Raw genomic sequence first — 14,222 nt, forward strand, 5'->3', positions numbered from 1 at the left:
ATGAGTGAAAAATTAACCTCTAAACCTATGCAAATTAGGGTTCAGTATGGAATATATGAAATTTTACTGTCAAAAACTTTCAAGCAAACAGTTTATTTTAGAGGAATAACATCTTTAAGACAACCCCAATTTCTGTGTCTCCATAAAGATCAACAATTAAATAGCTATCCACAAAAATAAATAAATAAAAAACCCAAATGGCTCAGAGAGAGCTCAGGAGTGTCCTTAAGAAACTTCAGAAATACAGTGGAACAAACAAGTTGAGAATTACTACATAAAACAAAGGAAGAAGGTTTTCATTTTGCCTGCATCATGCAATCCTCTACACCAGAATTGCTCAGTGCCAAGAAGGAACTCCTCAGCCAGAAAGAATTCCCCTCACTGGCAGCTGGAGAGCAGAGTGAATAATCAGCTTCCCCAACCTTTCAGGGCAGGCACAAATACCTACTTTAGTTTAATCACACCCAAAGATCAGCAAACCTGAGACATATAGAAGTGGCTAGGAACAAGAAAGAACAGAGACTACCAATATCAGCTATGGAGCTTGAGCAACCATGGTCTTCAATCCTCTTCTGAGGATTCTGCTTTCACCACTAAAGAATCAATGGCCAGCACAGCTGCCACTAACCCCTCTGCAGATTTCACTGGTTTTCTCCCACAGGTGTTAATGTTTGCAGAAGCCCTTCACCTGGATTCCTTTACATCCCCTTAGCCTCTGTTCTGAACCCACAGGAGCCATACCCACATCTATCTCAGACGTCTGTGGCTGGGTGGGTGCAATACACCCACCTAGATTACCATGGCAGCACCCCCTGCCATACAAACACACATACTATGAATGTGCTTATGACTAACACATCCAGCTGTGCACTTACACAATGTCCACAGCTGTATGCAAAGCTGTGGCACAATCAACACTTAAGGCTTCAGCAGCTGACGGTGTGATCACAATTGCTTCTGGCCTTGACCTCCACTACTAGATATGTGTTTTCAGCTGACCCTCACCCCACATGGGTAACTGCAATTGGTGCCCACAGAAGAATGTGTGCATACCACCTACTCTAGCCATTACTGTGGCCTGATATGGTCCCTAGCTGCCGAAACTGGGGGGCACTGCTGAGAAAGCCCACAGCTTTGCAGCCACTAAGGACCTCCTGCTGTTCGTGTCAAGGTGCAGGCATTTGTCAATGTGAAGAGCCTCAGTAGCCCGAGCCAATCAGACATTACGCTCCCTAGAACCCAGAGCTGCCACACAGTCCTCACTTGGCACCCTGAACATGTAGACTTGGTGTCACAAAACACTCCAGCATGCTCCACCTGTGGGTGCATGTCTTTCCTTACTGAAGTATGTCCACAAAGCCTGGAAGAGGAGATTGCTTCTTTTACATGTGCAGACCTATGTAAGGCTACAGGGATCAGGGATAATCAGAAACATAACTCCACCAAAGGAACACAGTACAACGAAATGCAGAACCACGAACTGCTCAACAAAGAATTTAAAATAATTGTTGTAAATATGATCAGACATCGAGAGCACTGATAAACATTTAACAAAATGAGTGAAAATATAAGAACAAAATAAGTTCAACAAAGAGAGAGAAAACATAATTTAACCAAGGAAGTAAAAGATCTATATACATAAATGGGGTTTAGATGAAAGAAACTGAAGAAGATACAAGTAAATGAAAATATAAACTGCACTAATGGATCAGATTCCTGGGTTGGGAAGATCCCCTGGAGGACGACATGGCAACCCACTCCAGTATTCTTGCTTGGAGAATCCCCATGGATGGAGGTGCCTGGCGGACTACAGTCCATGGGGTTGTAAAGAGTCAGATACGACTGAGCAAATAAGCACAGCACACAATGGATCAGAAGAGTTAATGTTAAAATGCTCACACTATCCAAAGCCAACTATTGATTTAATGTCAGTTCAGCTCAGTTCAGTCATTCAGTTGTGTCTGACTTTTTGCAACCCCATGGACTGCAGCATGCCAGGCCTCCCTGTCCATCACCAACTCCCGGATTTTACCCAAACTCACATCCATTGAGTCGGTGATGCCATCCAAACATCTCATCCTCTGTCATCCCCTTCTTCTCCCACCTTCAATCTTTCCCAGTATCAGGTCAATGTAATCCCTATCAAAATTCCAATGGCATTATTCAGTAAATAAAAAAAAATCCTGAAATTTGTATACAGCCACATAAAACTCTAACTAGCCAAAATAATCTTTAGAAAGAACAAAGCTTGAAGCAGCACACTTCCTGATTACAAACTATATTACAAAGCTATAGTAACCAAAACTATATGGTACTGTCATAAAACCAGACACACAGACCAATGGAACAGAATCAAGAAACCAGAAACAAATCAATGCACATATATTCAACTAATATTTAACCAGGCTTCCCTAGAGGATCAGTGATAAAGAGTCTGCCGGGCAATGAAGGAGATGCAGTTTCGATCCCTGGGTAGGTAAGATCCTATGGAGAAGGAAATGGCAACCCACTCCAGTATTCTTGCCCAGGAAATCCCATAGACAGAAGAGTCCATGGGGTTGGACACAATTTAGTGACTAAACAATGAAAAACAACAGTACTTGACAAAGCACCAAAATTTCTCATCGGAGACATACAGTTCCATCTATGAATGATGATTAAACAATTTCTACATATAATAGCAGACTGGTTCCAAATAGGAAAAGGAGTACGTCAAGGCTGTATATTGTCACTGTGCTTAGTTAACTTATATGCAGAGCACATCATGAGATACATGGGCTGGATGAAGCACAAGCTGGAATCAAGACTGCTGGGAGAAATATAAATAACCTCAGATATGCAGATGACACCACCCTTATGGCAGAAAGTGAAGAGGAACTAAAGAGCCTCTTGATGAAAGTGATGAAAGAGAAGAATGAAAAAGTTGGCTTAAAGCTCAACATTCAGAAAATTAAGATCATGGTATCTGGTCCCATCACTTCATGGCAAATAGATGGAGAAACAGTGGCAGACTTTATTTTTCTGGGCTCCAAAATCACTGAAGATGGTGATTGCAGCCATGAAATAAAAAGATGCTTACTCCTTGGAAGGAAAGTTATGACCAACCTAGACAGCATATTCAAAAGCAGAGACATTACTTTGCCAACAAAGGTCTGTCTAGTCAAGGCTATGGTTTTTCTAGTAGTCATGTAGGATGTGAGAGTTGGAGTATAAAGAAAGCTGAGCACTGAAGAATTGATGCTTTTGAACTGTGGTGTTGGAGAAGACTCTTGAGAGTCCCTTGGACTTCAAGGAGATCCAACCAGTCCATCCTAAAGGAAATCGGTCCTGAATGTTCATTGGAAGGACTGATGTTGAAGCTGAAACTCCAATACTTTGGCCACCTGATGCGAAGAGCTGACTTGTTTGAAAGACGCAAGCTGGGAAAGATTGAAGCGAGGAGGAGAAAGGGATGACAGAGGATGAAATGGTTGGATGGCATCACCGACTCAATGCACATGAGTCTGAGTGAACTCCGGGAGTTGGTGATGGACAGGGAGGCCTGGCATGCTGCAGTTCATGGGGTCTCAAACAGCTGGACACGACTGAGTGACTGAACTGAACTGAACTGAACATGTAATAAAATGAAACTGGATCCCTGTCTTACACCATTCACAAAAATTAACTTGAAACAAATTAAAGACTTAATTGTAAGACCTGAAGCCATAAACTCCTAGGAGAAAACATTTGGAAAGAAGTTCTCTGATATCAGTCCTGAAAGTGACTTTTTGTATATGAAACCAAAACCCAAGCAACAAAAGCAAAAATTTATAAGGAAGGAATTGGTTGAATTAAAAAGTTTATGCACAGCAAAAGACACAATCAACAAAATTAAAAGGTGATCTACAGAATGGGAGAATGTATTTGTAAACCATACATCTAAAAAGGGATTGATGTCCTAAATATATAAAGAACTCAAAAGACTCATTAACAAGAAATAATTTTTTGATAGATGACTAGATATTTCTCCAGAGAAGTCATACAAAGACCAATAAGTAAATGAAAATGTACCCAACATCAGTAAATTCTCAGAGAAATGTAAATTCAAACCACAGTGATATATTATTTCATGCTTTTAGAATGGCTACCACCAAAAAGATAAAAGATAACAATTGTAAGAAAGTGGAGAAAAGGGAACCCTGGTGTACTGTTGCTAGGAGTGTAAACTGGCAAATCTTCTGCTTCTGGAAAACAGCATGGAGTTCCCTCAAAAATTAAAAGAAAACTAGCATATAATCCAATAATTTACTTCTGGGTATATTTCCAAAGGGGAAAAAAAAAACATCATTGTCTTGAAGAGATAATGCATCCCTCTGTTCACTGCCATATAATTCACTACCTAGGTATCCATTTACATATAAATGGACAAAAAACTTTGATATAATTTAGAATACATATATATATTATATAACAAAATATAAAATGGAATATTATTTAATCCTAAAAAGTAGAAACTCTTGCTATTTGTAACAACATGGATGGACTGTGAGGGCAGTATGGTACGTGAAATAAGTCAGAGAGAGACAAATGAGCTCATGTGTGATCTCACTTATACATAGAATCTAAAACTGTGGAGCTCATTTTTTGAAAATTTATTAATATTTTAACTGAAGTAGAGGTGGTTTCCAATGGCATGTATTTTCAGAAGTACAGCACAATCATATATATATATATACACACACACACACACACACACACACACATATATTTCAGATTCTTTTCCTTATAGCTTATTACAAAATATTGAATATAGTTCCCTGTCCTTAATAGTAGGTCCTTATTTGTTATCTATTTTATATATCAGTTCAGTTCAGTTCAGTTGCTCAGTCGTGTCTAACTCTTTGTGACCCCATGATCACAGCATGCCAGGCCTCCCTGTCCATCACCAGCTCCCGGAGTTCACTCAGACTCACGTCCATTGAGCTGGTGATGCCATCCAGCCATCTCATCCTCTGTCGTCCCCTTCTCTTCCTGCCCCCAATCCCTCCCAGCATCAGACTCTTTTCCAATGAGTCAACTCTTCACATGAGGTGGCCAAAGTACTGGAGTTTTATTAGTGTATATATAGTAATAGTATATATTAATCTCATCCTCCTAAGGAAGGTACAGAAAAAGGAAGAGAGGGAGGAAAGGGAGGAAGGTAGGGGAGGCAGGAGAGAAGGAAGCAAGGAAGGAAGGGAAGATAGAGGAGGAGAAGGAGAGAAGAAAAGAAGAAGGAAGGAAAGAAGGAAGGAATGCAGAAATAACGAGATGAATCAGCAGCTTCAACTGACAGCCAGATCATTAAATTTGGGTATAAAATAAGTATGAAGAAATAAAAGTGGAGATGAAAATGTGAGTGAGAAAGCATAAGTAGATTTATAAAAGTGTAAAAGCAACTCTCAAGAGAATTTTAAATTGTGAAACTAAAACCTGCTCTCATGTTGTTGTTCAGTCACTAAGTTGTGTCTGACTCTCATATTGGGGGGAAATATACAAATATGAAGTATCCGTAATACATACAAAGATATAAAGAAATAAGGAAGACCATCTATCCTTTGCATCCCTATCCAAAGGTTCAGCATTTTCAATATAGAGTCCCTGCAGGGCCAACAACTTATAGATAACAAATAAGGACCTACACCATTTTATACAAGGGACTAGAGCATCCGTGAATTTTGTTATCTGTAGGGTCATGGAAACAATCCCTGTGGAAACTGAGGGGCAACTGTAAAATGTTAATAAACACACAATGGAGTAAGAGGTTTTAGAGTGAGAAGGTCGACTATGGATGGATAGATGGATAGATAGATGATATATATAGATGCAGATAGGCCATATATGATAAAGAAGAATGTAACAGAGTATACTCAAAAAACAATGACTGAAAATTCACTGATGAATACCAGTACATAATTTAAAAGCAGTCTATACATATTTAGAAAATTGAAAATTGCTAAAAAGAAAAATTATAAATGCTACTAGAAAAAGAAAAATGATTTCCTGTATGCCAGTGATAGAGTGACAATTGACAACTTTAGCAAGTTAGAAGCCAGATAATAATGACAACAGGAAGAATATAGCATTTCCTATAGATATATAGTATGGTAATTTTTAATTTTTTTAAAATTAAGTTTTAAACCTATTTAAGGCTAATTTTGAGTTATATATAATGTTACTGATTTATTTAACCTGAATGTCAAGTTACAACTAAACTTTAGTTCTTTCTCAAGATTCCAGAGTTTGGGAAAGGGAGAATGCATAGCCCTGATTATATGTACTGCTGTCTGTATATACAGAAAGGCAAGCAAGCTATAATTTATTTCAATTATCTAATTTACATTATCAGTATTTTATTATGCCTCATCAAAATTTCTTAAAATTCTATTTATAGTTGAAGTAAAATAAACAGCTACCAAGTACTTACCCTTTTTTAGGTCCTGTATATGGAGAAAAGTCCTTTGATGTTTGGGAGAAAAATGAATTTGATATATAGGGGAAAATGTAATGTAGTCAGATAAGTATTTCAAGAAAATAATAGCATTGGGTAATTTGGGTAGAAAAAATGGAAGCTCTTGCTCAAAAAATAAGCTATGATTTGAAGGAATTCTACATGCAAACTTTCTAGACAAAGGTATCAAACACAAATACATACTAAGAAATGTAACTTGAATGAGCATGACAGTACTGGGAAGTGAAATTATTTTAATATAAATAGGATTGACTTTCAAGTGGAAAATGTGGTAAGAGATTAATTAAAGTGGTCTATAACTTTCAGATCATGAAGGATACTCTAAGATACGAAAAATGTTACTTATTCTAAGTGAAGAAGAGCACTATATAATGGATGTTGAAATAAAAATGACAGAATTAAAAATTTGTCTTTTACATCTATTACTCTTGGAGTAATAAGAAATGCAGTAAGGAAAGGATACCATTAAGAAACGTCACAAAAATCCAAGAAGGAAATTAAACAGATATAGATTAATATTCTTTCTATTCATAGGTGTCCATTTTAATCTGCTATCTTTAAAATAGTCTCCAGTATGCAGAGTTTTAGTTTGCTCATTAAAAAACTTTATATGATTTCCTCTTTAGACCCATTAACTCTTATCTATTCTAATACTCTTTATTTCTGTATATTCCTGGTCTTACCCAATTTGGGTCTGGTCTCATTTTTTGTCTAAACTTATTTACATAATTTTTGTTTTTGGCTACAAGTTTATTTGCTATCCTAGGTTTTGATTTGTATAACACTTTAGTGTTAGTTGCTCAGTCATGTCCAACTCTGGGACCCCCGTGGACTGTAGCCCGCTAGGCTCCTGTGTCCATGGTATTCTCCAGGAAATAAAACTGGAGTGGGTAGCCATTCCCTTCTCCAGGGGATCTTCTTGACCCCCAGGGATTGAACCTGGGTCTCCACATTGCAGGCAGATTCTTTACCATCTGAGTCACCAGGGAAGTCCCATAACACTTTAAGAAATACATTTTCCTGAGTACTCACAACCCATACATGGCTAAATATATAAATTTGCTATTATGGATTATTCTATTGGCTCTCTGAAACATCAGGCTCTCTGAATTCCATGGACTAAGTCCATCATTTATTTATGTATCTGCATTAAAGAAGGTCCTACATGATGAAGAAATGGGAGAGCTGGGGAGTTAAAATTGAGGGATGACTTACAAGGCCGTAAGAACACAGTAGTTCGAGAGTAGGGGATTCAGGTGATTCCTCATCCTCTGGGTTTGGTCACATAGATGATGTTGATTTCATACTCTGAAACAGAAAATGTAGACTACAGTTGAAGAGTTTTGAAGTCTTCATTTGATCTGATTAATTTCAAGGTACATAGCAGGTGATATAGAGGTCAAGATATAATTCAGATATCAATGATGTTCTAGGAATACTCAAAATATAGTTGGTAGTTGAAGTCACTGAAGTGAATGAGATTTCCTGGGATGTATATGAGAGAGAATACTAAAAAGAAGCACCAAGAGAAGAAAAAGGAGAGAAGAGGACAAGAGTTTGAGAACAGAGAAAAAGAATTTTTTAAAAAGTAGAAAATAACTGGTACCATGAGCAAAATTCTGAAATTAACAGCTTTCAAAAGGATAGAGAATTTTATGAACCCGATATACATATTTGCAACAAAATTTATTACTATGTACAAGCATTTATCCCTACAGGAAAGGAAAAAAACAAAACAAAACAAAACAAAACAGAGTAGGAGTGCGAGGAGAGCCAATGGGTTAAAAATGCTGATTTTTAGAAAGAAAGAAAAAGATCCAAAAAGAAGCATCATATATACCACTCCAGAAATACCAGATCAAAAAAGTTTTGAAAGTCATTTATTGCATCCACAACAAGGATATCACAGTGTTCTTGACAAAAGAAAAATAGTTTTTTAATAAAAGAAGTAAATAGATTTAGTTGGTTGAGAGTATCTAGAATATGATCACTTCTCTCAAGGAGTTAAAAACATAAGGGGGAAAAATGAGTAATATCAGAATTAAAGAACTGCTTATATCCATATGGTTTTTGTTTGACTATTTATATGTGCTTTCTCAAAATCATTTAAAAAGGAAGACAATGGAAGAGTTTGAAAAGATGAATAATATCAATCTGTAGAGATATCTGATGGGATATTTTCACCTGTCTTAAGTATGTGCTTTTAATATTCTCTCTTGGAACATTAAAGGAAATCAAAATTCATTGTTTATGTTTGTATAAACTATATAAAGTAATTAGTTCCCTTTCTACCCAATCCTCAATGGGCTAAAGGGAATTAAAGTAGATAAAAACTTTAAATTATTTGAAGTTTAAGTAAATAATTACAAATTTGCTATGAATGAGCTGTTTCAAATTAAAACAACACAGATGCTGTTCTATTTAAGAAGCTATTCTCTCTACAGAGAGCAGGTCATAGGTGTCTATACAAAATGTTTAGTCTTAGATCCTGCTGTCTTATAGCATAAAAAGGCCAGTGGTGGGAAAAGAGGAGGGTTCTAGTGTTAAGAAATCATTTAGGACATGGAAGTTAACTGGCTTTTGATTTGAAGCATAGAAACTAAAGTGCTCATAGAGATACAAGTAGCTAAATACAATAATAAATACTAGAGATAGCGTTTAACTAATTCAGTAGTACACGTGTGTGTATATGTGTGCCCAGTTGTGTCTAACTCTTTGTGACCCATAGACAGTGGCCCATCAGGCTCCTCTCTCCATGGAATTTTCCAGGTAAGAGTACTGGAGCAGGTAGCCATTTCGTACTCCATAGGATCTCTCAACCCAGAGATCAAACCCACATCTCTTGCCTTGGCAGGCAGATTCTTTACTATGGTGCCATCTGGGAAGCAAAAGTATATGTACATTTAATAAAAAAGAGCCTGGTATATATAGGGATTAAATATTATTTGTCTTAATGAAATAATTTTAGAATCATGAAGATGAAATGTCTTTTTTTCTATTCAATGTAAAATAGTGATTTAATATTTCATCAGTTCAGTTCAATCTCTCAGTCATGTCTGACTCTTTGCAACTCCACGGACTGCAGCACACCAGGCTTCCCTGTCCATCGGCAACCCTTGGAGTTTGCTCAAACTCATGCCCATTGAGTTGGTGATGCCATCCAACCATCTCATCCTCTGTTGTCCCCTTTCCTCCCACTTTCAGTCTTTCCCAGCATCAGGGTCTTTTCCAATTAACCAGTTCTAAGGTATGGATTTCAATTATGTAGGTAAACATATTTAGAGATTACATACTTTTTGCAATGTATTTAGTGAGCTATCTTGATGAGGGTATATTTTGCATAAAATATATAGGAATAAACAGTTCTTCAATGATTTAAATGTTTTATTTACTTCTTTGGAGGTGTAGGATAGGTAATTTATAAACTTGAATAGTTAAAATCAGATACAGAAAGAATTAAAATAATGCTGAAAGCAATAATCACTACAGGCATCCAGAGAAGGGAATGATTATTGTAAGAAAAAGGTTTTTGAAGTGTGTAGCATGTATTCCCTATACATTGAGACATTATCACATGAACATTCAAAGTGTACCTGTTGCCATCAGAACACACAAATGGTCATATACTTTGTAAAAACTTAAGTAAAAAAAGTTAACTACACTCTTGTATACATTAAAAGTATAGAAACCTAAGCTATTAGGTTTATTTATTAAACATTTATTTAATAAATGCTCAACTAAATATTTATTAAATACCATTGAAATAGTTGTTACTAGGCAGTATGTAAAGGCTGGCTTCTGAGAGTAAATTTCTTTGATTTTGGATTTAATTCTTGGTATCTTTTAACTAATTAATTACATGCCTTGTACTTGAACTGTTATAATCCAGAGAGAAACCATTGGTGTTTCAGTAGTTCTTTTGACTTTCTGAAAATTTCTTCCTCCTAAAGGTCATCAGTGTCAGACTTTATTTTTGGGGGCTCCAAAATCACTGCAAATGGTGATTGCGGCCATGAAATTAAAAGATGCTTACACCTTGGAAGGAAAGTTATGACCAACCTAGATAGCATATTTAAAAGCAGAGACGTTACTTTGCCAACAAAGGTCCGTCTAGTCAAGGCTATGGTTTTTCCAGTGCTCATGTATGGACCTGAGAGTTGGACTGTGAAGAAGGCTGAGCGCCGAAGAATTGATGCTTTTGAACTGTGTTGTTGGAGAGGACTCTGGAGAGTCCCTTGGACTGCAAGGAGATCCAACCAGTCCATTCTAAAGGAGATCAGTCCTGGGTGTTCTTTGGAAGGAATGATGCTAAAGCTGAAATTCCAGTACTTTGACCACCTCATGCGAAGAATTGACTCATTGGAAAAGACTCTGATGCTGGGAGGGATTGGGGGCAGGAGGAGAAGGGGACGACAGAGGATGAGATAGCTGGATGGCATCACCAACTCGATGGACATGAGTTTGGGTGAACTCCAGGAGTTGGTGATGGACAGGGAGGCCTGGGGTGCTGCAATTCATGGGGTTGCAAAGAGTCAGACACAACTGAGCAACTGCACTGAACTGAACTGAATGTTTCAGTCATGTCTGACTCTTTGCAACCGTGTGGACTGTAGCCCACCAGGCTCCTCCTTCCATGGGATTTTCCAGGCAAGACTACTGGAGTGGTTTACCATTTTCTCCTGCAGGGGATCTTCCTGAACTAGGATTTGAACCTGTGTCTTTTGCATCGCCTGCAATTGCAGGCCCGTTCTTTACCACTACCACCACTGAGGAAGCCCTATCTACTTTAATGTTTTTCCTAAAACATCATTGGGCTTCCCTGATGGTTCAGTGGGTATAGCCCCTGCCTGCAATGTGGGAGACCCGGGTTTGATCCACCAGTTGGGAACATCCCCCTGGAGAAGGAAATGGCAACCCACTCTAGTACTCTTGCCTGGAAAATTCCATGAATGGAGAAGCCTGGTAAGCTACAGTCCATGCGATTGCAGAGAGTCATACACGACTGAAAAACTTAACTTCTAAAGTATTATCATCTTGAACCAGTTGTTATGTAAACTTCGAAAGAGCACTGAAGAATTGATGCTTTTGAACTGTGGTGTTGGAGAAGACTCTTGAGAGTCCCTTGGACTGCAAGGAGATCCAACCAGTCCATTCTAAAGGAGATCAGCCCTGGGTGTTCTTTGGAAGGAATGATGCTAAAGCTGAAACTCCAGTACTTTGGCCACCTCATGTGAAGAGTTGACTCATTGGAAAAGACTCTGATGCTGAGAGGGATTGGGGGCAGGAGGAAAAGGGGACGACAGAGGATGAGATGGCTGGATGGCATCACTCACTCGATGGATGTGAGTTTGAGTGAACTCCGGGAGATGGTGATGGACAGGGAGGCCTGACATGCTGCGATTCATGGGGTTGCAAAGAGTCGGACACAATTGAGTGACTGAACTGAACTGAACTGAACTGAACCTTAGAAAATAAAGTCCTGCATTTCTTTTGTATTAGTGTCTATATGTTATTGTTGGCATGAAGTAGTAAATAATCAGCACGAAACTGAATTGGATTTCTGTACTCAGTGAATTTACTGTTCCCATTACAAAAGTTTTCATTACAAAGATACAATTGATACACAGTTAATATGTAGCATTAGCAAAATAGCTATTCTTGTTTTCTCTGATTCCTGGAAGGACTGCAACTTCTGTGAACAGTAGTCCTTTATGCAAATGAATTAATGTGATATCCTAAAGGGTATGCATTAATGCCTTTCTTATTAACCAGTTAATCATTCATTTTCCAAACACTTTTAAAGCATCACCTTTGTGCCAAGCATTGTGATAAATACTGGTGGAACAGAAAAGAACAGAGTTGAGAAAAACCTCTTGTAATTAATTTACTTACAGTTGGAAAGCTGAGTTAAGAAGGGTGTCTACTAGACAGATAGTTCTGTTATTGTTGTTTTCAGTCGCTAAGTCATATCCGACTCTTTGAGACCCCATGAACTGCAGCATGCCAGTCTTCCCTGTCCTTCAGTATCTCCCTGAGTTTGCTTAAAATCTTGTCCGTTAAGTCAGTGATGCCATCCAACCATCTCTTCCTCTGTCACCCTCTTCTACCCTCAATCTTTCCCAGCATCAGGGTCTTTTCCAAAGAGTCGGCTCTTTGCATCAGGTGGCTGAAGTATAGGAGCTTCAACTTCAGTATTAGTCCTTCCAATGAATATTCAGGGTTGATTTCCTTTAGGATTGACTGGTTTGATCTCCTTGCTGTCCAAGGGACCCTCGAGAGTTTTCTGTAGCACCACAGTTAGAAAGTATCAATTATCTGGCACTCAGCCTTCTCACATCCATATATGATTACTGGAAAAATCATAGGTTTAACTTTACAGATCTTTGTCAGCAAACTGATATCTCTGCTTTTAAATATGCTGTCTAGGTTTGTCATAGCTATTCTTTCAAAAAGCAAGTGTCTTTTAATTTTGTGGCTGCAGTCACCATCCACATTGATTTTGGAGCCCAAGTAAATGAAATCTGACAGTGTTTCCACATTTTTCCCATTTGTATGCCATGAAATGATGGGACTGGATGTCATGATCATTGTTTTAGGAATGTTGAGTTTTAAGCCAGCTTTTTCACACTCCTCTTTCACTTTAATCAAGAGGCTTTTTAGTCCCTCTTCGCTTTCTGCCTTTAAAGTGGTATCATCTGCATATCTGAGGTTGTTGATATTTCTCCCAGCAATCAAGAGTTAGTTTACCTGGAGTAAAATCTCACATCAAAGTTTAATTTCATTATGTAACTCCTTTTGTTTAGGGAAGTATTTTTTGTCTATCAATTCTAGAGGAGGGTTCATGAACATGAGATATGAGGAGACTGTAAACTGTTTAGCTAAGGTTTCTTCTAAAAAGGAACAGGGATCTAGGAATGTAATAGATAAAAAATAAGAAAAGATAGTGATATGCAGGAAGAGGAGAGAAGGCAGAACAATATGGTCGGAGGCTGGCACTTTGGTTGATGGGTGGGGCTGAAGACCTTTCTTAAGAGTTGGAAGTTTGGGGTCCATCTGAAAACTATATTTGATAATATGCTATAATATAGCATCTCCTATGCTTAGTTATACTTAAATCTCCAGCCAATAATTATTTTTATCTAGTATTGTTTGTGGCATAGGTGACAGAAAACAAATAGATTTCATGCTCTTGAGTTGGATCAGCATTCAGATCAGATCAGATCAGTCGCTCAGTCTTGTCCGACTCTTTGCAACCCCATGAATCGTAGACCACTGCAAATAGCCGGAGTATGGGAAAACATCAAAAGCTGAAAATCACAGCCAGTTATAAATAGAAAATAGCAATCAAAAGAAAGCTCTTGGCAAAGAATGAGAAAGCACTTTGTTTCAAAGAGGACAGATAGCAGGATCAAACCCATCTTATTTGGAAATTAAGGAGCACCAGCCATCCAGGCTTCACTAAGCCTATTAGTATGCCTGTTTCCATCCCAACATTCAAGTCTACAGTTAACATTTTTAGTAAGTCACAAGATAAATACCTAACTCATCAATCTTCCTTTAGAAATAATAACTTTATCTCCTAACTCTTCCTATTTCCTTTTGCTTCTGTCTTTTCAAGGGTTCCAACTTTGAACTCTTATCAGTTGACAACAATAATGATTCTTCAGAATTAACTTGAACATGTCTGCTCTAGAATGCTGAGCTTCCATTTCTATAAAGTAACTTTTAGTGA

General features: G+C 37.8%; 1 long non-coding RNA gene across 1 annotated transcript in view; it reads right to left on the reverse strand.

Annotated features, from left to right (window-relative positions):
- Positions 1-7,596: 7,596 nt before the first annotated feature.
- Positions 7,597-14,222, reverse strand: part of LOC113879829 — a 45,686-nt gene continuing 39,060 nt past the window's right edge. The window contains exon 2 of the long non-coding RNA XR_003507467.1: positions 7,597-7,798. This is a non-coding gene — a long non-coding RNA (uncharacterized LOC113879829). The remainder of the gene's footprint in view (positions 7,799-14,222) is intronic.

The sequence above is a fragment of the Bos indicus x Bos taurus genome, chromosome 21, assembly GCF_003369695.1.
Source record: "Bos indicus x Bos taurus breed Angus x Brahman F1 hybrid chromosome 21, Bos_hybrid_MaternalHap_v2.0, whole genome shotgun sequence".
In the NCBI taxonomy this organism is placed as follows: domain Eukaryota; kingdom Metazoa; phylum Chordata; class Mammalia; order Artiodactyla; family Bovidae; genus Bos; species Bos indicus x Bos taurus.